We start from the raw sequence: 24,234 nt of genomic DNA on the forward strand, positions 1-24,234 counted from the left end.
GTGATGTTGAGTGAAGTCCAATTGTAAGCATGTCACTGGCTTTCAGAAATAACGTTTTAAAAGTTGAGAAACATTTAAAATTTGGAAATTTCACCCAAACGTAAATTTCTGAATTCTGATGGAAAATTAGACAATCTGCATCTCCAACCCCTCTTCCTCCAAGGGCACATGGGTCACTGCCATTCTGGGGTAAAGAGCCAGTGTTCTAGGTCTCTTCAGCTCATTGCTGCAGATTCTGAGCTAATCACCCATGCCAGGACTATTTCTTTTATAGATAACCTGACTGGCTCTGTTTGGTATTAATATTTGTGATGTGGGAATGTTCAATTTTTTCTAAACCCTACATAAATTTCAGAGTCTTGAAGGCTCTGGAAAACAAATACATTCTATTAAAAATAAAATGTGACTGATTCCAGGTATCGATGTCCTTTGTGAAACTGTTTTTTTCTGTTTTGAATGTTGAACATGAAGAGATCTAAAGCCATTCTCTAAGGTTGGCACCAGGTTGGGGCTGACGTGGTACCAGGTCGGGGAGAAATGAGTAGAGTTCGAAGGAAGGAATCTGTGAAGATCTCACCACCTCATGACTATAGATTCTATAAACTGTAGAATTGAGTTGAGAGGCAACGCAGAGGAGAATCTGCTGTGCGGGACCACCGGAATATAGATTGTGTTTTTGAAATGGCTGATGTATGAGGTGCGGGCAGAGCATGACAAATCAGCTCTGGGCTGTGCTTCACTCTGCCGTGTCCCCTGGCCCTGGCTGCTGGCCTTCCTCTAGCTCCACACCCTGACACCTCAACCCTGTGCAGCATTTGCCCTCCCTACGCCTGACCCCCCCTGGCTTTCCTGGCAGGTTCACCAAGACACAACCGGGTCTCCATGGCAACGTGGAGACAGCTGAAAAATGGCAGCTAAATGCAGCTGCCCCTCATTTAATATCGACTCTGGCACTGACAGAACAGATAATGGGCAATAACACACCATGATGTTGTGGGAAAATGAAATGCTTCAGCAGAAGGCTGTCATGCTGGGGGGATTTATTTGTTACTGTACCAGCAACAATTTCTCTGTACGTTTCTTCCTTTCCTTTTATTCCTTCTTTGCCAGGGCAGAGTTTCTCTCTTCCCCACGTTCTCATTGCTTTGCTTTTCCGTTCGTTCTTTTTCCATCCTTCCCTCTATGTTCCCCTCCCCCCCCAATCACTTATGCATGAAAGCACATTTATAATAATAGCAATTATTTGCATAATGACTTACAAGTTACAAAGCATTTTTCAAACCCATTTTATTATTATTTTTTTCCATTAGGGTGGTGAGTAAACCTTTTAAGACCGGTAGGGCCTGGATGCTGATATTTATTTTGCAGATTTTAAAGAAAGTAGAAGAACAATTTGCCCAAGTCAGATTTCCTGACCTCTAGACAGGACTCTTACCACTACATGGGAGACACCAGAGTCACCAAGTGTTTTACTCACTTTACTGAGAACCTGTTTTGTTTATAAGTTTTGTTAATTATCGTCAGCACCAGAGCAAGTGCCCCAGGCCTTGGGTTTTCAGAAGGTGTTTGGTTCTATACTTCTATTGTCAACCTCTTCTGGATTCTCCCAGCCAAGTAGTCTTGAATTATTGAGAGGATTGGGTAATTTTGGGTTTAATTTTTATTTTTTATACCCAATGTGTCTACTTGCTCATTCTGTCCATTGTACCATTATGTCATCATGTAATCTTGACATGCAGAAGGGACACGGTGTACTCTACTTGAAAATGGTGCATTTTCCGTGGCTGATAATTTTCTATTTGGCCCAAAGACCACGATACACAGAGGTCTAGAGGGTATCACTGATGGTCTTGGAGCAAGGGAAGCACTATTCGGTGCTACTGCTAGTGATGAAGCTTTTTCCTTAGATCTTCTTTCTGGACCATCCCAGAACTCACATCTTCTCTTAAATGCCATATGGTGGGCTCTCTAAAATCTGGAGACATTTGGGATCAGGTTCCTGAGTTCTTCATGGTTGGAAGAAAGTTTGTAAGTGGAGCAAGAATGGGTGTTCTAATCATGATGTCATTTCTGGCTATGGCTGATAAGGAAAGAACTGAATGACAAAATATGTTTATGGATGTCTCTAGGAGGTGCAATGTGAGTAATGCATACAGTGGTGTTTTAATCATAAAATGATTTATGCTGAGTAAGAAAGCAATGCTGTGTTTCACTGCAAAGACTTTTGACTTGGGCTCTCTTAGAACCTTGAAAATGGGCATGAAATTTTGCATAGGCAAAAGCAATACAGCATAGTGGGTAATTTACACCAGCTTTAAACCAGGGTTTTGGCTCTGCCACTTTCTACATATGTAACTTTGGATAGATTACGTTCTCCAGAGATGGAATTTTTGAGGCAAGTCTGTGAATCAAATAAGAATTGCTATTCTGTATTATTTCCCCTTCTGTCTCTAAGTCTTTATTCTAATTCCTGTACACAGAAACTCTTGCAAGTTTTTCTCTCTGGCAGCCATACCCATATTTTGCTGTGGAAACTCAAGTGGGCTGTTTGGCAAATGTTGTCTGGTGGTAAGAAAGCTAAAGAAAACAGGTTGCTGATATTACAAAGCATCTTTGGTTGCTAGTGCTTGGTTTCTGTCCCTGTGTGCTTATTTCTAGTGGATGTTATTCGGAGTGAAAACAACCTTAGTGCCATATCATATCACACAATCATGCAATGTCAGAACTGGCAGGACCCAAAGATTATTCTATTTCTATAGACTACCAGTGCAAATCCTTATCATATAGAAATTCAATCCTTGGCCAAAGACTTGACTTGCCAACCAAGCCTCTTGCTATCTTCCTCCTTTACCTCTTTTGAAAAAAGACTTTCTTCATTTTTTTTTTCAATTCTCAAGTGGATTTGCTGCCATTCCCCAGCCAGATTTAGGGATGGTATAATATAAAGATAGAAAACTAATGTTTCTTTGGCATTTACACTGTTTTAATAGTTATTTTATTCTTTGAAAGCGCAAGCAACTGATTCAGAAAGTGAGCACCCCAAGGATCAAGAACCATTTTAAAATGTTTTATCATTTTAATAAATTTTAAAATTACATTTTTCACATTTAGAAGTCTGTTCAGAAATTTCCCCATTATCTGATTTTGTGTCATTATTCAAGGAAATGTAAGAATAATAAGTTCTTTATCTAGATGTCAGAATTTTAGAAGTTCCAAAGCAACTGTGAATCTAGAGGCATCCAGAGATAAAGGGGCACAACCTTTCAACCGGAGGAGAAAATTACCTCTTAGTCTGTGGACTCTCTTCCATAGGAAGGGACGGGTCTGAGCCAGGGAACATACTCTGAATACCAAGCAGAAGGTCCAAGAGCTGGGCCAGAAGCAGCAAATGTAATTGATGGAGAATGTTGGCAGAAGTCAAATCATACTGAGCAGGAGAGAATAGCAGGACAGAAGTGTCCTGAGGGAGCCCAAAGAAGGAAATTCTAATACCATAGCCAGTTATCTAGTAGATAACTAGGATAACTTAGGTTTCAAGCAATGGCCTCAAGAGAACTAAGCATATTTTACATTTAGACATCAGGAAAAGGGTTTTCAGTATCCAGTATCTCAGTAGGTCTACCAGAGCAGCAGTGAAATAACCGACGTTCCATCAACATTGTAAAATCCTACTACACTGGGTTGGATAGATCCTAGCGATCATCTAGCCCAGGGCTACTCAGAGTGTTTCCTGCAGATCAGTGCCTGATCAAGAACTGTTTGTTACTTATCCACAAGAATATAAAAACAAAAATGGAGAGAAAACATTTAGTGCCTCCACGGCCACTCCATAGGTGGGAGGTCCAGGTGAGGGCTTCATGGATTGGTCTTGTTCACCAGGGCATCTTACAGTTTAGTCTTTTCATACTCACCTGGTGAGTCACACATGACACGAGTTGTTTAGCTCTCCACAGTTGGTCTGGATGGATTAGAAATTAAGAAACCAAACAAAATTGGCACTTCACCAAGAATATTTTGGGAAACCCTGATCTAGTTAAAGAACCTCCTTTTACATAGGAGAAAATAGAGGGTTTACATAAGGAAATCTGGAGATTTAGTGGCAGACCAGGATGAGCAACAAAATTTTATGAATTGAGCAAACTGTGCCCAGTTTACTCTGACAGGCAAAGCGTGCAACATATTTTTAAAATATTTCCTTTAAGAAACGTTAAGCAACTGAAAGCTTTGGCTCTTAAAAGGTTAAACCATTCCTCTATGGACTCCACATACCCAGCAAGGTTTGGCTATGTATACAGTTACTGTATATCACCCTACAGAAAATGTATCTTTTGCACTTAAAGTTTGTTGATCTCTTGAGGCATTATTCTGTTTCTGGGAATTCTTAAAAGAGAGGGCCATGCTGGATGGCAATTTTCTGGGTCCATTTTGCCCAAGGCATTCCCTAATCGTAAATTAGGTGGTGAAAGAGCTCTTGTGGGCCCTTAGGATGCAATTTAGGGCACTAGACTGGTAATAGACTAGGTAGGGGCTCAGCAGCTAGTGGTACTCTAAGGGCTGCAAAGCATCACTAAGCCTTCTTCATTGCCCAGTTTTCTAGTGTGGAATGTGGGCCCTGGTGGAATAGAGCTTAGATGCACCCTTATAATCGCCTATCCCCACTTCTATCAGGATCTTGGCAGGATCTTGACAAACATAGGTATGCTGGTTTTACTTCCCTGATTAGGTGGACTGCCTATCCCATATGGGTTGAGATTTTAAAACAACTGGAAATAGATAGTGTCACTGATAATAATTTTGTCCCCAAATTCAAATTCCAACCTACCCACAGCTCCATCCCTGCTGTCACTATGCATGTTCAGGCCGCCATCATCCAAAACTTGACAATTGTGAAAGCCTGTGGGTAGCCCTTTCTGCCAAACTCTTAGCCCCCATATTTGATTGTTTACATACCAATTAGAGTGATCATTCAAAAAATAAATCATACCGCATCCTTCGAAGCTTCTAAATTTTTTTCGTAGCCCAATTCCTTGGCAAGGTTTGCAAAGCACTTGAATTATCCAGCACTTGACCACTTTGCCACCTCATCTTTGCTTCTTTCCCCTTTCTCTTGATGCAGTTTCTCCATCAGCCTTCCAACTGGTCAAGATCTTTTCTGCCCTTGCCCATCTGTTCTCCCACACCGTCCAAGGCTAACTTGTGCTCGTTTGCATACTCCAGTCTAAAATCTGCTTTTTCGAGAAGCCTTTCCAATTCTTCAGTCTGTATTAGCCCTTCATACTTTCTCTTATCTCTCATACATCCTCATCTTGTCTCCAGGGAGCTGCACCCATTTCAAAGTCACGTCTACCTATTGGTTTCTTTGTCTTGAGTGCTATCTCCCTTACTAGACTGCAAGACTGATGAGGACAACTTAGTTCATCAATAAATATCCAGCACAAAGCTCATTGCCTGCCTCAGAGCTGGCCTGCTACACATATTTGTTAATAAAAAATGAGGAGGTGATAGATCCAGGAAGGCACAAGTGGGTCAGGATGGTGTGAGTTAATGCCTCTCTGCCTCTGAAATAATTTATAGTTCCCTTTGGTTTTGTCCTTACCTAATATGCATCTGGAGGCTCATGATGGAGGATGTAATCTGGTGCATAGTAGGAGCTTAATCAATCTTTGAATAAATGTGAATTTTTGTATAATGAAAGAATGAATGACATTTATATCTATTTACAAATGGCATAGAGCTCTCTGTGTTTTTATGGTGTTGGAATGCCATTGTCAACAAGTTATACTATGGACCTCCCTGCTTTTAGTGCTTTTTATGTCCCCAAACCCACTCACGCTACTGCATTCAAACCCAAATAGCTTCTGACCTACCATTTTTCCTTTTTCTTGCTACTACCAAATTCTGTTCTGAGTGAGGAAGCAGCTTGGTTAGAAAACAAAAGCCCTGATATATTTTTTTCCCCTGAAGAATACCATCAGGACGAAGGCTATGATTAATACACATAATTGAAACAAATGGCAGCTAACTGCAGAAAACCATCTCCCAGCTGTTGGAGGAAGGAAATTGCTGACAGCCGTTCCCCATTGAGTGGCTACCCAAAGAGAAGAGCTAGCAGGAGCAGGAGAGAGCACACACTGTGAACCCACATCACTTTGGGCCTTTGAGGGGCAGGGGATGCCCCTTGGGCTTCATCTCGCATGTGAGCTTTGCCATAAAATAGTGGTGTCATTGGCTTTTGGTGCTGCTACTTAAATCCAGGATTTCCATGGCTGGGGTTGGGAGTTGCATGAGGCTCTGTCCAGCAGAGTGGACATTTGGAATCCCCATGGTCCAGCAAACATCATTGCAAACCCCAAGTTGATTTTCTTAATAAGAAGATAGAATAATGTTGGGCCTGTCAGATTTCTTCTTCCATCCTTTCCTTGATCATCTGCCCTATGCCAAGGAGACGAGGAGCTGAGAGAGAAGGAAGAAGACCTGGGTTCTTGCTCTGAGTCGGATTTCTGACTTGAGCAGATCTCCCTGGGCTTCAGTATCTTCAGTTTGTGACAAAGTATCACACCAGAAGATCACTGTCTCTTTAATCCTAAGAGTCTGCATTAGAACAAAAATATATAAAGTATAGGCAAATATAAAAATGCATATAAATTGTATCTGTCACGTATCATCTGTCATCTTTATCTTCCTATCTGTCATCATTATCTATTTTTTTCTCCTCTTTTTCCCTGTCTTCTGTTTTACAGCTGATACCCGCAAATGATATGCTCTGGTGTCAGTGTCTGGCTTAACTAACATGTAGTTCAGGTGTAGAAATTTATCAACCTATAAATCAGAAGTGAAGGAACCACATCTTGGTCCACTCAGTGTACCTAAGTGTCTCTAGGCCAATCTATCAGTTATGCAGGAATTTTGCTTTGACATGGCAAAACCAAAACCACTCAAAAGCCTAATATTTGAGAAGCAGAAGCTTGGCCTGAGGTGTGCATTTGATAAAGCTCTTTCTCTATGTCTTTAGTGCCACTTGACACATAGTCACCCAGCAAACCTACATAGGCAATGACAAGACAGTGAGTGAAGAATTCAGGCCTGATTGTGCCAGGTAGTCCACTGAAGGACAAGGTCAAGGCTCCAGTGTTGGAATTCAATGTTCTGCAGTCGCCCTCCCTCTGGAAAACGACGCATTCTACGATTGCTGACTCTGGGAGTGCACACGCTGAGCATCAGAGCCTGGAAAACAGATGGGAGAGAAGGTTCTCCCAGGAGAAGGAACCTTAGTGAGCTTCCTCCACGTGTTCTGTACTGTTTGCGTCATCTTCATTTTATCCCCAAACAATCCAATAAGTAGTGCTTTCTTTTTTTCTGGGGCAAGAAAACTGAGGATCAGGGAGATGAAGTGATTTTATTCAAGGTCACTCTGTTTGCTGAGGGCACTGGTAGTCACATTTTTCAGTGCTTCGGTGCCAAAGAAGAAAAAGCAATTTCTTTCTCCAAATAGAAGGGGACTTCTGCAGGGAGTCAACGAGGAAAAAGACATTTTTAGAACTTCAGGAATTTCGCTTCCCTCCCTGTCCTCTGATGAGTCCTGTGACTTTTTCTGCGACTCCCTAATGCAACAGCTGTGTTCAGTCAATTTAGAACCTTCTGCAGCTGGTCTTCAAACCCACTGCTGTTGTCGTGGAGATCATCTCCTTGAGGAATCCATCAGCGGGGGAAGAACACCATCCAGAAGCCAGAGGTCTTCACTGGCTGCCTGGTTCTCCCCAGAGCTCCTCCTCTGCCTCAGTTGAGAAGCACAAGCTATTTGAGAAATCAAAGCCACTGAGCATGAGGGAAAGGTTGAGGAGCCTTGCCATCTGTCACTGTCACCATTTTAATCTATGGTCCTGCTTCCAAAATGATGTTCTGAGTTTTGCATTCATTCTTGCCATATTTTTGGGTCCCATCTCTAAATTTATATGTGGAGACACATCTCCGAGGTGATGTTTTGAGGCAGGGCCTTTTGGAGGTGATTGGTATTAATGAGGTCAACTGCTCCTGAAGGGACCAGTTCACTTGTATGAAGAGGAAGAGACCGGAATCCTTTCTCTAGGCCATGAGAGTATAGCAAAAAATTGGCCATCTGTACACCAGGAAGGGGGCCCTCACCAGACACCAAATCCTCTCGCGCCTCGATCTTATTCTTCTCAGCCTTTAGAATTGTGCAAAATAAATATTTATTGTTTAGATCACCCAATGCATACTGTTCTAATCTTGCTACTGCAACCCAGGCTGTCTAATATACTGTGTTGTAGGTGAAATGGGGCCACAAGCTTCTTACAGGTATAGGGTCACCCATTTTATTTCATTAGGAACAACTAGAAGGTTGGTATACTGATTTTAAGTTTGAAAAAAAGGAGAGAAACACCAAATACCTTTGAAACTATTCCAACTTTTGCACTTTTTATCGTTTCAGATGAATGCAGATAGAATGCTCACCGGGGTGTTACCCTGGCTCTTTATGCAATATTTTTTTAGAGCACAATCTTTTGCTACATGCAGATAATGTGTTGGGGGCTAAACAAAATTACCTGCTTCAATTGCTTCTGATTTATTCCCCCTTCCTCTTGTGTCTTTGTTCTCAGTAAGCACATTTATATAGAGCAGCAAGCACATGAACATTTCTCTAGTAGAGGTATCTGTGACTTCTGGGGATACCACCCCTCAGCAGGGAAGATCTGGTAGAAAGGAGAACACTGATGGAGGAGGCACAGACTTTCCCAGGATGAGTGGTGTCTATTGGCATCTGGAAGTCAGAGAACACGAAGGAAGATGAAAAGACTGTCTTGGTTTATGGTGCCTGAGATCACACTGAGCACCAAGTTTGGTGATGATGATGATGATAATCATCTGTCAAGTACTTCACCATGTGCCAGGTTCTACTCTGAATTCATTACATGTATTATTTCATTTTAACCTCACTACAACCCCAGTGAGAGCTTCTGCTATTTTTTAATAACATTTAATTTATAGGCAGAGAAACTGAGTTTAAGTAACCACCAAAGTCACAAAGGCAAACAATTAGAATCAGGATTCAGAGCTTTCTCCACTCCCTAGGAGACACCAGTTAAGGAACAATCTTTATCAGATTGTGGAGGACTATGACCTAGAAGGTTCCCAATATGGAATCTTTTATGGTATGAGTGTCCTTCCTTCCTTACTATCACGGTAACGAAGAACATGGGCTGGGGCAAAGATAGAATCTGAGCCCAGTTTGGTCTGGTACCAGGCCTAGAAAAGCAGAGAATTCATAGCATTTTAAACACAAAGGGCTCTTGCCTGGCCCCAGAGTTACATGAAACATTTAGAGAAATGTATTTTTGTGTTCTAGATGAGAAGCAAGAAGAAGTAAGAAAGCACATTTTTTCTCTCTTCAGTAAAATCCCTTTAATTTTGACTTCACTAGTTGTGTATTTTCCTAATTTAGTCCGGCTAAGCTAAAAATTTTCCTTTGTATAGTGTGGGTGGAGAGGAGGATTTATGAAACAAAAAGAGAATGGTCAGTCCATTCTGTGGGGTCAAATCAGCAAATTAGTACCTCTCTAACTCAGAACAATTATTTATATTCAAATAACAAATACACTAATTACAAAGAATTTTCATTTTTTAAAAATGTCTTACAGGAGTCCCACATAGGCACAGAATAGTGTTTTTCTACTTTTATGTCCTTGGAGATAATAAATCAGTATTTCTCTGAAAAAGCATCTTTTAGTTTTTTTATTCAACCACACTGACCATTCTTCTAATTAGAAGGAATTAATAAGATTTTATTCTATTAACTTGAACATAAACAGTATTGTCCTGGCTTGAATAATTAACTTTCACCTGGATGCCCTCTGTAATTTGGTTGCTGCATTTGTTGCCTGCAGCTATTTGGGGGTATAGCTTTCAAACTGCTGCCATCTTCAAGCAAGATGGATGGATGTCTTTGAAATAAATGTGGATGTTTGAATTTGGGACAGTGGGGTTGGCACTGTAAAGGTGGTGAACTCTTAAAGATGTTCTTGGTGGGTGAATGCTTACAACAAATTAGTGCTAAATAATGGATTCCATGAGATGGAAATTTTCTGGTTGGCAACCAAGGAAGTGGTTTGCATATTTCAACTCACCCCGCTCCAGGGAGATAGAGTTGAGTGTGTTCCCTGTGATCATGTTGAATGAATGATAACTTGGAGAATTTCAGTGCCCTCTAGATACCTCACTTCTCACCCAAGACAAAACACATGCATGGCTTGGAACAATAAACAAGCCTGGTACAAGAATGGCCATGATAGAAGGATTGAAAGGCTGACTTCATATATCTTACACCATAAACCTTTTGAGAAGCACTTCATTATTATAAAATTCATCTGATTTGTATTGTGCTTCTACACATTTTGTTTTACAGGACATGCATTTGGGGCCCAGAAATCCCTCCAAGGATTTTTCTCTCTTCCCTTGTGTCCCCCAGTGCAATCTTGAGCTATGGAAATTTTGAGGCTTCCATTGACATCCATACTTGGGTAGCTCACCACTGACCCTGCTTCTTATAGGGGCACCTTAAAGCGGTACACAGAAGGTACCACTGTGAGAGTAGGGTGGTGGGGCATAGAGAAGGGAAAGAATAAGGGTGAGCAAGAACTTCTTCTGCCCAAGTCCTGGTGGTGTCAAGTTTGTGGGAGAAATGCTTTGCATTGTGTATTTATTGACATTTTTATGTATTCATTTTGTAAACTTGGCAAAGCAGAATCTTTGTTTTAGAAGTTGTGGTGCTTTTGCATTAAGCTCCTTTGAAGCAACTGATGCAGTTTATTTTGTTTTAATATTGAAAGTGTCACTCTTAGTAGCCTGCGGATGGTAAGAGCTACCATTTGTTAATTACTTACTAATGATCCTAGAACAGTGCTTTCAATTCTATTCACTTAGTCTTTACAAAAAGTCCAGGACTTACAAATTATTATTATTTTTTTTCCAATTTGCTAATGAGTAAACTAGGATGGAAAGAGGTGATGTAATTTGCTGAGAATCACATGACTTCTATGGCAGGGTGTGATTCTGACTACAAAGCCCGAGCAAAAAATGTTTCAGCTCTGCTTTCCTTCTTTTTTAAATTTTTTTTCTATATATGAAAGTGGAATGCATTATAATTCATATTACACATATAGAGCACAATTTTTCATAGTATACAAAGTATATTCACACCAATTTATGTCTTCATACATGTACTTTGGATAATGATGTCTATCACATTCCACCAACATTTCTAACCCCCTGCCCGCTCCCTTCCCCTCCCTCCCCTCTGCCCTATCTAGACTTTGTCTATTCCTCCCATGCTCCCCCTCTCTACCCTATTATGCTGCCTTTCTTATATTTTTGCATTTTCTTTGTTGATTCTGTTTTTCTTACTCTGGGGCTGCAGAGCTAGGAGTTTATGAGAATTTGTGGTTCTGTTCTATAGATTTCTTCAGTGGTTTGCAATATCAATCCTTCCCTCTGTCCAGTCCACAGGAAGAGTTGTTTTAAAATGGGTAACTATTTACTTAAGAAAGGCCTTTGGAGATCTCTACACTGTGAAAAATTCCTTGTGTCCATGGACATCCAACAACTCAAATTGTCAGTTGACTTGTTTGGGAACATTGTCACTTGCTTCCTTGTGCAGACTGCATTTACAACAGGCTAGGGAAGTCAGCCATTCATTTGTGGTAGATAGCCAGCCTATCGTAGAAACAATTTGCTATACTAGCCCTACCCTACCTCACCCCCAACTGGGAAATAATAAGGCAGTGATTGGCAAAAAAAATTTCTGGTGGAGGGCACCCAACTGACCTTCAATGATTCGTTGATTATTGTACCTTTGACTTTTAGCCCACAGTTGGATTTCCTCTGGACTTAGTTGGGAGCCAATACCTGCAGACTTGTGTGTTTTATGTGTATAGCTGAATAGTCAAAATGCCAGATCCTCAAATAGAAGTTGGCTATGTGTTATAGAATCTGAATTGGCAGTTGCTATCAGTTGTGATTTAAAGAACTCTATAAAACTCCTACGCCACAAAAATATACCTTCTGGGGCTCAAAATTCCATAATTATGGCTCGGTGTCATTGAATTGATCAAAGCCCCCTCCTTTAAAAAATTAAATTGCCCTCACCCAGAGTGGCATCTGTCATGTTCCTAGCATAACGGGTGCTTATCAAGCACTTGAGAGAGAAGAAAAGATGTGGGTGGAGGAGAGGAAAAAGTTCTCCGCTGAAGGATTTTACTGAGAGCTGGTCTGGCAGGGGGTCCAGTTTGCCCGTTGTATAGGGACAGGTGTGGCCCTGGATATTGCACAGTGGGGTTGTGCTCTTCTGTTGCTGGAAGGAGGCTCATTTGGTCTTCCCAGAAGAAAACTGTGGGACCCATCAAAGTCAACTGGTCATTATAGGAAGAGAAAGATCTGGATGAGTTCAGAGATTAGTAAGCAGACAGGTGGAGGTAGCCCTGGTCCTGGACTCTGGTGATAGAGTTGGAGCCTTCCTGGATCTGTATTTAACTAGCTCTGTGGCCCAACACAAATCTCCTAATTCCTTGGCTTTCTGTTCCTTAGCTGCAAAATAAGAAAGTTTATTTGGAGAGATCTCAGTTTCCTTCTGGTTGTGAAGAACATAAATTAGGAAAAAAAAACAAAAGAAACAAACTTGTGTCTGTACTTCACAAAAAATCACAAGGGATTATTTTTCTCCTCACAATTTAAAGGTAATGGAGTCCAAATCAAGCCACTCATAGGACTGCTACTCTCAAAGGTATTAATATGATAAGATGCCGTGACCAGCAATATCTTCTGCAGGAGAAGTTAAGGCTATGTTTGGGGGTTTTGTTTTGTTTTGTTTGTTTTCACTTGTGATTGATAGAAGACCAGGGATGCTAATATCCCTTGCTGAATAGTTGCTGACCTCCTTGTACCTGCCAAGGAGGCAAGTACCTCTGAGACTTAGCTGGATTTCCTACATCTGGTAAGGTCCTAGACACAGGAGCTGAAAGGGAAGCTTTTTGCTGGGAGGATACAGGTCAATTCCTTCATTGCATGTGAAGAAGAGATGACACTGGACAACTCAGTTAGGACTTTGGAACCTCCCCAGGCCTGAATGCCTGGAAGGCTAAAGTAGTCCCCAAGGCTTCAGACCAGGTATTCATTTGTCAGTCACATTTCACGTGCATATGAGGCTCAAGGTTACCTGGTGAGACAGTATAGGGCAATGGTAAGGGATGAATGAAAGCTTTGGGTTCAAGCAAACCTAGTTTTGAGCCCTGATTATTCCTTTTACTATGAACAGGTCACAAAGCCTCAATACTCGCACTCATAGAAGAGATTATAATAGTACTTATCTATCATTTGTGATGCCTCAGAGAGATAGTCCAGCCAAGGAGGTGAGCATGCTGCTCAGCATGTGGCCAGTTTTCCGGAACCAGTAGCTTCCTTATTACACAGTCCAGCCAGAGAAGCAACTTGTAAGGGAATAAACCACACAGAGTAATCAAATCAAGAGAACCACTTAGAACACTGTGAGAAGGAACTTGACCTTCAGTAACACTGACTGTTCCCATGTTTACCTCCCTTTATGGAGCTCGTGACATGGTGAGGTCTAACCATAGTGCATGCCTCTATTTCACCTTTCCAGCCATGAGGAGACAGTAAAGCACCAGTAAAACACCAGTGTCTGTCCACAAGGACAGGGAAATGAGATACATCTCTCATAGACCTGAAGAAAGCATTCATTACAGATGATTCCTAAACCATCCCAAGACCTGAAGGAATGAATCAGTCAATCTTTTCCTTTAAAGTAAATACCCAAACTTAGAACAAAAGAGTTCATTCTCTTTGCTTTCAGGATTATATGTTTGTTTACAATTAATTATTTTGCAAAACATTGAGAATGCTCTGACCTCTATGTGGATGAACATTTACATATCTCCCCCAGATGGTCTGTGTTAATGTTAGATCCATGTATTTCAGGTGAAATGGGAGAGGGATGCAATGGCCAAGCAGTGATAACACGGGACCTCAAAGGGCTGCTGCAGTGGGATAGATACCAGGCCAAGGGATTGGCTGTCTACATTATTGAAGGTGGAGGAGCTTCTATTTGGAGAGCAGCTGAGGTGAAGAGCATTCTCAGCACTTGGGATCCTGGCGAGTGGGCAGACATTTTATACAGCACAAGTCATTGCATGCCAGACCTCCTTTTCTTATGCTCTTTATTTCCCCCTGCCAACATGGTTCTCAGATTTATTAACAGCCTTTTCATGCCTACTGCAGCCATCAGGGAGAGAAATAAAAGAGGACTGGGAGGATCCAATCTTCTTTTGCTTATCCTTCCTCACTGTCTTGGCTTGACTTGTGTTTCATCATCTTTCCCTTTTTCCTTTTATTCCTTCCTTTTTAAAAGTTCCCACGTTGGAATGCTCTGCATGAGGCTAGAGTTTCTATTCTGTCCCTCTCTCTTCTTTTACACTTTTTAATTGTTCCGCTGCTATTGTTTTTTCCCCTGGACTTGAGCGCAGTGGGAAAGGTCAGCTGTCAGAAGACACACTGTACACCACTGATAAGGTCTCCAGGAGATTGGATTCGAGTCTTTTAAGCCATTTTTCCTTCCTGAATTCATAGAGTCTACACTGCTGCAGGGAGATGGAACAGAGAAGCTCAGTGGGTGGGAAGGCCATGCGTGTCAAGAGAGTGCTTTATCGTGCAAGCTCTGAGCATCCCACTACTACCTGTAGCCCTTCTCCAGTGGAAAATGCTGCCCAGGGCCCCTCAGTGATACTGGGGCATTGACAAAAAGGTGCCTTTGCATGAGACACACATACAAGAGACCTTGGAGAAGGGGCTCAACTGGGAATTAAGCATCTATCAAACTTCTAAAGTTGTCCCTTTCATGTGTCTACACCATAATTATTTAACTCACTTATATAAAAATCAGAAAGTCTGGGTTCGGTTTTGGTTCTATTGTCAATCACTTTGGGAAAACAATGAGCTATGCTATGCTTATAAAAAAGAAGTAGAAAATGTAGTTTCTAAAGGACCATCCATTGCTAATATTTATATTTCATCTTACCAATTGTGTCTGAGAACTAGAAAACCAGGAGTGTATCTAACCCTTGGACATGGCTGTGAAAACCAGTTAATTCCTTTCTCTAAAAAGGCCCTCAGGTCAAACTAAAGTCAGAATTCTTTGAATTCCTCCATATAACCTGTCCATCAAAAATTTCATGATAGAATACTATGGAGCTTTAAAGAAATAGCGGGTCTCTTCTAAAATGGGGGAAAAGTGAATAAATGGTCTGAATAATGATGCTGTGGAGTTACATGATTCTTTATGTGTTTTCAAATCACTTGACAATGACCTGTCTTAAGGACACCTTTACCTACCTTAAAAACAAAACATGCTAAACTCTGACAGGACTATTTTTTTCCCCCTTGACCTAGCATATGTCAAGCACTCTCAATAAAGTTTGCTGAATGAGTGAATACATGATAGAATGAGTAACCTTAAAGCCTTCAAATGACACCTAGTCAGCCATATTTATTTGACTCTCACTGGTGCCAAGTGTAGTCATGCTTGGATATGATAAGAAGTTTGGGTAGAAAAAGTTGGCCATGTGTGGTATGTAACCTGGTTATATTGGTAGTTCCTCTATCTTGTCATAAATAAGGGAACCAGAAGGCTAGACGATGGTTTGAAAAAAAGATTGGAGGAGAGTTGCTGTCCAGATCAGCAACCACAGAAGCCCTGGAAGATCACACACTGGGCTGCTTAGCTCCTGATCTCAGGCCAAAAATTGGGATGATTGGTTACTTTATTTGAAACCCAGTTCTTTTGCAGTGGGAGGAACAATAGGATGGAGTTGGAACCAAGTCTAATCTCAATTCTAAATTCCCTCATTGTCAAATTATTATTATTATTCTAATTGGATAGCCTTGAACCCCTAAATCTTAGCTTTTCTTCTTGAAAACTGCAGATAATAATAACAATATGTTGTTGTGACGATTGTGTGAAAAGATCCTCTGCATAATACTATGCTGGAGCTAAAGCCCCTGATGGAGTCAGCTTCAGAGATGATAGCTGTCCAGGCACAGTGGTGCAAGCTTAAAGCCTTCAAATGACACATAGTCAACCATATTTATTTGGCTCTTACTGGTGCCAAGTGTAGTCATGCTACAGACACTCGGGAGGCTGAGGCAGGAGGATCACACGTTCAAAGCCAGCCTCAACAACTTGGTGAGACCCTAAGCAACTTAGGGAGACCCAGTCTCAAATTAAGAAAACAAAAAGTAGCTCAGTAGTAAAGTTCCTCTCATTTAAATCTCCAAACCAAAACAAAGAAATAAGCAAACAAACAAAAAAAAATAGCTAGAACCATCCATTGCCACTGCCATCACCATCATTACTGCCTCCCATCAAAAGAACTATGAACATTTTTTGGCATAAGAGAACTATTGGATTGGAAAGGCAACTTGTAGGGGGGGCCTCTTGCTGTGTCAGGTTCACAGTAGAGTGGCAGTAAGTTCTAGCTCCTATCTGTCCACTTTCTTTTTTGATGTCTTCTTATTTTTTCTACTTCAGTTGAGGCTGGTAGGACATTGCTCTTTTATAAAGTGCCCCGGTGTTGTTGAGGGGTACTTGAAAGGTACCTAAAGAGGGCCTTAGCCAGTGGGTGGTCTTCACTGGTGAGGCATAGGTAGTGGGGCTGCAGGGAGAGGAAGGAGCAGGAGGCGTACTCTGGGATGGAAGAAAGACCTTTTCAGCCACACCTGCATCCCCAGAGGTTGTCATTCTGCAGCTTTTGTGAAGTTTCTGCCTGTTCCTGGAGTTATCTTAGTTGTCCCTGAGGGAGCACTTCTGTTTGCATAAATCATTCTATACAACATAATCATCTGCTTAAAATACAGAGGATGCTTGGGATCCTAAATTCAAACAATCGGAAAGCAAAAGGTGTTTATTCACATTGTTGCACAGTGAAAATTGGTGGTGAGGTAGATGACTCCAAGGGACATGAAATCCAGGAGACTTCTGAACCCTCAAGGGGAGCTTGGGTTATTCTTAAGAAGATTTTTTTTAACATTTCTAGAAAATAATCAGTGAAAAATGAATACACCATAACCACAAATGCATCCCTTATGTCATTAATGTGATTTATTAGTTCTTCAAAAAATGGAGTGTCAAGACTGACATGGTAAGAAAATAAAAATGACCCATGAATTTGTTTCCCCTTTCTTTGCCAATGATTCTATTTAGTTGAAACCTTTGATTTGATCTGCATCATTTCTACCATCTGACATGTAACCCGTGGTAGAATGACCAACCATCCTGGTTATCCAAAGACTGTTCCCATTTTGGCACTGAAAATTCCATATTCTGGGACACTTTCCAGCTCCAGACAAATTGGGATGATTGGTTACTTTATTTGAAGCATCTGGTGATGCTTCTGAACCTCTTCAGAAGGGCACTACATTTTGGCCATTGTTGGACCAACAACACATAAAGAAAAGATTCTTTGGTTCTGTGGTTTGTAGAACTTTTGGATTTTGTTAACAAAAAGTTTTACACAAAAGGGAAGGAGCATAATAGGGTTGGCTATTTTTAAATTTTTTTTTCCAAATAATGACACCCACCTGCTAACAAATTTTGTCAGTTATCATCATCATTTTATTAAAGATAGGAAACTCCAACACCAAAAACATAGAAAGGAAGGCCATATGGGTCCTGTAGGGATCCATTTTTCATTATTTATTACCAGTGTCTGGTAGAGTGAGGATCTGATATAAATATTTGTTAAATGAATGCTGTATAAAAATGTGCAACACTTTCCTTATTTTTCTAATTGAATCATGGGTTGGTGAAAATTTTACCTGAGACTACGTTTTAGGAATCAATCCAAATGCAGACTAGAGGATTTTTATAGTAAATTTTCATTGTAAATTATTGTAATGATTTTCTGATGTCTACCTCACTCTCATGTTCGTTTTAGACGGCATGGTCAACCCCTCAGGATCTGATCATTCCTGGAGAGAGATAAAACTAAGTTTCTAGGTCTTCAATCAGAGAACCAGGTCCAGTCAACTTCCTCTTTGATTTCAACTTTTATATTAAGATGCACCTTGGCTGATATCTACCTGGAGATTTTACCACATCTGGCAGGGATCAGCCACCAGTCCTCATTGTCTCAAGTCTTGGGCAATGACTTTGTTTATCCTAATGAAGTCTCCTAACTTTCTTCTGTTTCATCCACCCATACAACTGTGGTGATATGTACAAATATCACTCTAACTCTATAAGTCTGGATTTTCCTATGCAATGTCTTCATACCATAGTTGGCGTATTCAAATCATGACTATTTTCTCACAACACATGGACAAAAATATCACTGATGAATCTCATCTAGTACTTCTGGAGAAGATGAGAATTTTAGTTTGATAAATATCACAGAAAATGTAAATATCCATTGCTGATGGCTGTACAGGCTATAAAATTAAAACAATTTGAATCTCCACTTCAGAAAGTCTTATAATTGCAGTATTATGTGCCCTTTTTAATCACAAATCAACTACCCTTTTTCCCTTTGCAACTAAGTTGGTGTAAGTACTGAGTACATTTCTGATAGTAGCCTCCTGTTTCCACAGCTCAGCATGCAGTGATTTGGACTTGAATAAGTTGGTAGGAGAAATGATCTGTAAATGGTTTGGGAATCCTTCTGACTTAAAAGGAGGATTGCCATTTTAGATTCAATGCATCAAAATTGGACTTTTTAATTTACGCTCACATAATATTTCTTTTGGCATTTATCGCTTTCAAGTGTTACCAATGTCTACGATTCTCATGATTTTCCCCCCTCAGTCTTATGATCTGTCTTCACATACCAAAGTTTATGGATAATACATCTAAGTGCAGAAAATCTAGCTTTGTTGAACAGACAGGGATTTCTGTAGCAGCTGCTGAAGGGTACTCAATACCTTACAAAATTAGATAATGCACATGAAAGTGGTTTTGGATACATGACATGCTATGTAAATGTGTACTTTATTTTTCAAAGAACTTGATAGCTCATCTCTCCAGGAGTACTATTGAGAGGGCTTTTTGCAAAAGATAACTCAACCCTATACAGAGGCAGCATGGTCTAATGGAAAGTACATTGTCTTTGGAGATTGACCTTGGTTTGCATTTTGGATCTGCTTCTTACTAGCTGTGCTGTTATACAAGGATTTAATCCTTCTGGAGGTCAGTTTATTCATCTGTAAAGTGGTGGTAGCAAAATTTTAATTCACAGGACTTTTATGAGGGTTAAATGAGAAATATACCAAGTATTCCAATAAAATATTTCCCTCTCAAATGACAAATGGACACATACATATATAATTTTTATCACTATTACTTAGGTCCTGGGGGGGAGGTGTTTTGCATTTTTGTACTGTTAAACTATCAGAATAGATCTTGGCTATTGGAACCTGCTGTATAAATTTATATGGAAACTTTTTAATAAAAGCCCAGAGTATAATACAGGTTCAATAAATGTTAATTTCTTGTCCTTTCACACTATGGGGAAAAATAAGCCACTGAACTTCTGTCCCTAAAAACGACTCTGCTGCTAGCTTGAGATAAAGAAATGGTAAAAATGAAATATACACTATATTCTAGATTCATGCACACTATTAGTAGTTAAATTTGGACTCACTAAAGATTTTCTCCTTGACTTAGGCTTCCTGAATCCGGTCACTGGTTTTTTAGTCTATGTCCATTATAGAGAAGCCTCCTCCCTTCCCTTCTCCAAGTGGATCCCACCCCTATCCACCTCTGCATTCAGATCCTGTATTGCTCTAGGCCGTGGACGTTACCATTTCCCTTCAAAAGCCCTGGAACGGGGCAGTTTTAAATTTTATCAGTATCCACCTCCATGTTCTCATTACCACTTATATTTCCTTGGGAGGAAAAGGAAATGCACACCTAGAAGGCACAGCCCAGGTTTCTGGGATTTGTACCTTGGCACCGGCAAAGTTTCCCAGTGAGTGTCTGTGTACAGGGTTTTAGTCACCTGGGCTCTAGCGCTTGGCACTGAGAGCTTTAAGAGGACTGCAGAAATGGTAGATTAGCCACATTGAACAAAATAGAAAGTTTTCATTGTGTCATAAAAAGCCTTATTGATCTTGTCCAGGGCATTGACTCTGGGGCCTCTTAACAAGCCACTCTGTCTAGACTTGCAGGCGAGAGCCCACAGTGCTAAAAAAGGAGGGACTGGGCTGCCTGCCCTCCCCTGCAGGGGGAGATTAAAGGGGTGGGTACAGTTTCATGTTTCTCAGTGGGGACTTTCTTAAAGAACTAGCATGATTTTAGTCTGCTCTGGAGAAAAAAAGGGGGGGGTCCAGGTTTGTGGCACATGTCCACGTGACACATGCCAGACTCGAGCCTTGGTCGGTGTCCAGTATTTGCTGTGGAACTATCACATGGTTGCAAGTTAAGATGTCTTTGGGGTCCCTCAGCTTACCTCAGCATTCCCTTGCCTACGCTGAGCTCTGTGATGCCAAGACCCAATGGGGCTCTGGGAAGGGAGAAGGCGGCGAGGGACAGGAGGGGAAACCAAAGACTGGAATCATTGCGATCAATTCAATGGCATTTCAATTTAATTCTGCACATCTTTATTTTACACTATCTGTGCTACATGGGAGATTTTGAAAAGCTCCAGAAAATTGTTGCTTATAGCCTAAGGCTGCTGAGTTGACATCCTTTATAAAGTAATCAAAGGATCACTCCACGTTGATTGAGTGATTGGAGTGTCTTTTCCCAATCATCTGCAGACATGTAACTTTAAAAAAAAAAATATGAAATGTTCCAAACACCAAAGGCATGGGCTCTGCAGAGGATATTGTTAACATTGGGTTAGCCATTACTCAGATTGAACAGATGCTTATATTTGGTCTTTTTAAATATTCTTTTATAAAGACTTAGCCTTATTTGAACCCCTTGCACACCCAGCTCTGTTTCTTTCTCCCCTCTAGAAGGAACCACTACCTGAACTTGACAGCTATATTTCTTATATGTGTTTCTATTTTTGTCACATATCAATAAAGCTGTGATATATAATGATTAGTGATCACTATGTATACATATGTGTGTGCATGTGTGAAAAAATCAGGGGAGCTACTAAACTTTATCAGTCACCTACAATTTCTATTTACCATTCTTATGTATTTGGAGATGAATGAAGGAAATCCTGGGTAAATGCACGTGTAGACAACACCTTCAACTTCCCCATTGGTCCCTTAGCTGAAGTTTAGTAGCTTTCCACATCCTACTTTCCTCTTTTAGGACCAAAATTATTTGGTTCCTGAAATATCTGTAGGAAGTTTCTCATAATACCTAATGTTTTCTGGATGCTTAAAGGTGGAGAGTTTTACCAATAAGATAATTTTAGATTTACCGAGGCAGAAGGTATCTGGGAACATCTTTCAACATTTCTTCTACACTGTGGTGATGATCTGTGATGGAGGATTCTTCCCATGTTTCCATCACCAAGTGAGATTTAATAGAAATAAATATTTTAAAAGTCCATATGTGTTCAAAAGTCCATATTTATTGTTTCTATTTACTGAAATATCAGTATGCATTTTCCAAAATTCTGCAAACCTTTTATGAGTTGTGTATTCCTTTCTGAACATGTATGTGTAGATAGAATATCTAATTTTGGAAACAATTAGGGTAAGTGTGTGCTTCTTTAAAAATAAAAAAAAGCAAACAAAATATCCCTACCCACAAATAGCATTATGAATGTCTCATTTTCTGCTCTAAGTTCACTATGGGTATTTATTATTGTTACTGATTTTTTAAAATTACCTTTATGGTACCTTATCTTCTCCTCTCTAGCTCCATTTCCTTTGTAATATCCTCAACTAAAGAGGGATTTAGTCTGCAGAATGCAGAATCACAACGTGGTGTCAGGTACTGTAGTATAATTGCCTTAGTTATTGTGTAACTTTGATAAAAAGAAGCAGGTTGACAAAACACCATAAACATGCCGATTATTCTTTGGCATCTAGGACAACAGTGACAGAATATCAAGGTTTGTGGGTGAGTGGTAGATTTTCTGTAATTTTTCAAATAAAAAAAATTACAAAATTTATTTAAAAACTTACCTCTAGGAAGGCAACTCTGGTTAAACTCCTCACCATTTTTATTGTATATCTATTTGGCATAGCTAAAAGACAATGTCTTTGGTAAATACTGTGCACAGTGCTAGCTTTAAAATTAGTGATAAATTTGCTTGTCATTGACCTCAGTGGTTCCAAATATGTCTCTCTTTTTGGATTATGGAAGCAATCCAGGTGCCATTTGATATCCTTTATTCCTTTAGCATTCCACTTTGGGTTCTGAAGCAGTTATGAAAAAGACACAAGCGTCAAGTCCAGTTTCCAGGTATCAGTGTGGGTTGCTTCATCGCTACCAGTTAGGTTAGAGAATCTGACTTGAGGTCCGTTTAGCTTCCTTGGAATTTTCCTTCTGAATTAAACTCATCCACTCAGCAGTAAGCAGAAGATTGGAAAAGAGCCAGCCTTCTTCCACCAGCCAGCGTCTACTATGGGCTTACATCAGGGCACCCTAGAGAACTCCCTAGCTGAGGAAGGGCAGGTCTAAAAGGGAGAAAGACAGGTCACCTGGGATTAGTGACCACATGATTAAGGAATGCCATCCTATGGGTATCGGACGCTTCCTATATTACCAAGCAGATGAATCGCTTCTTTTCTTACTGGAGAAGTAATGAATACAGGGAAGGTCAAAGCATTTGCTATTTGGTGAAAACTCTTTGCTCCAGGGGATGGGGAGAAAATATTCTTCTGGAGTCTTATGGACAGGAAAATAGACTCCCAGTCCAGAGACAGAGTGCACTATTTGTGTTTAATGCTTGTTTGATTGACTGACCAGCAATTAAAATGAGAAGCTGGCAGTGGAAAAAAAGCATAATTACAGTTCTACTTGTATGGATCTGGTGGTTAAGGGAAAATAAAATGTACAGCATGTTACATAAATTATTATAAGTGGGCAGGCAGGCATGTGCAGCACGTTGATTGCAGACATTGTTTCTTAGTCAAATCTCTTCATCCTTGGAAGTGTCCCCCTGGACCCCTCTTCACCTCTTTGGTCTATAGTCCATCCACTGAACCTCTGATACGAGTCTTATGGTGCCACTCAAAAGGCAAAGTTCTTTTCTTCTGCTTTCCCCTTCCTAGTGCTCAAGGATTATGAACCCAGCCTGCATCTTGAACCCTGCACACATGCCCGTGGTTTTAGCCACATGGAACTTCTCAGCATCCCCTGAGTACCCTGTGCTTTTCTAGTGAGCACACCTGTGAATATGCTGCTTTAGTCCTTCTTTAAAAGTGAACTCTTACACTATCAGAGACATCTGAAGTCTGATCTGTTGTCTGGAGCCTTCCCTAACACACAGGGTCAGCTACTCTCTCTTCTGGGTGCCCATGTAACCTATAAAACATTCACTACACTGAATTGTGATTACTTGTTTTGTATCTGAATTTTCAACAATGATAGCTAACATTTCTAAAGCTGGGAACTGGGCCAATGCTCATGCCTCACAACAACTCTATGAAAGATGTATTTTGGTTATTCCCATTTTGTAAAGCAATAAACTAAGGGTTAGAGAAATTCAGTGATAAGCTAAGGCTTAGATCCATAGATATAGGTTCCTTCCAGAGATGGTTGTCAAATCCAGGTCTTCCAGTTCAAAGTCTTTATTATTACAATCCATGCATCAATTCTGCAGTCCAGGTACACTGCAGGTCCTGTCCATGTGAGCACCTGTCAGGGCCTGGCATTTTGCAGGCATTCTGTGTTATTTAGTTTTGTGATTTTTCTTCTTCTGTAAGGTGTCAGCTAATTATTCCTACTCTTGGGGTTGCCGTGTGACATAAGTGCCTTCATCACCGGGCACATCACCTGGTGCATAGTAGGCACCTGTGAATCTTTGTTCCTTAAATGGATGAACAAAAATTTAACTTTTATTGTAATGCATTTGCAAGCAATGCAGTCTTCAGGATGCCATTAGCTTTCTAGTGATTTCAGTGGAGCGTGGCTTTCCAGGCCATTCTTTTGTGGACTGAGGCAGCTTCCCTCACCAGGATGCTGGCTGTTTATTTTCCAAGTGACAACTTGATTTACTATTTTCCTTCTCATCACTTTCAAGAAGC

At 40.5% G+C, this 24,234-nt stretch overlaps 1 protein-coding gene across 37 annotated transcripts in view; it reads left to right on the forward strand.

Moving 5' to 3' along the window:
* The window catches only part of Nrxn3 (neurexin 3), a 1,549,271-nt gene that overhangs the window by 411,873 nt on the left and 1,113,164 nt on the right, over positions 1-24,234 (forward strand). The window lies entirely within an intron of this gene.

Source organism: Ictidomys tridecemlineatus, chromosome 5 (genome assembly GCF_052094955.1).
Source record: "Ictidomys tridecemlineatus isolate mIctTri1 chromosome 5, mIctTri1.hap1, whole genome shotgun sequence".
Taxonomy (NCBI): domain Eukaryota; kingdom Metazoa; phylum Chordata; class Mammalia; order Rodentia; family Sciuridae; genus Ictidomys; species Ictidomys tridecemlineatus.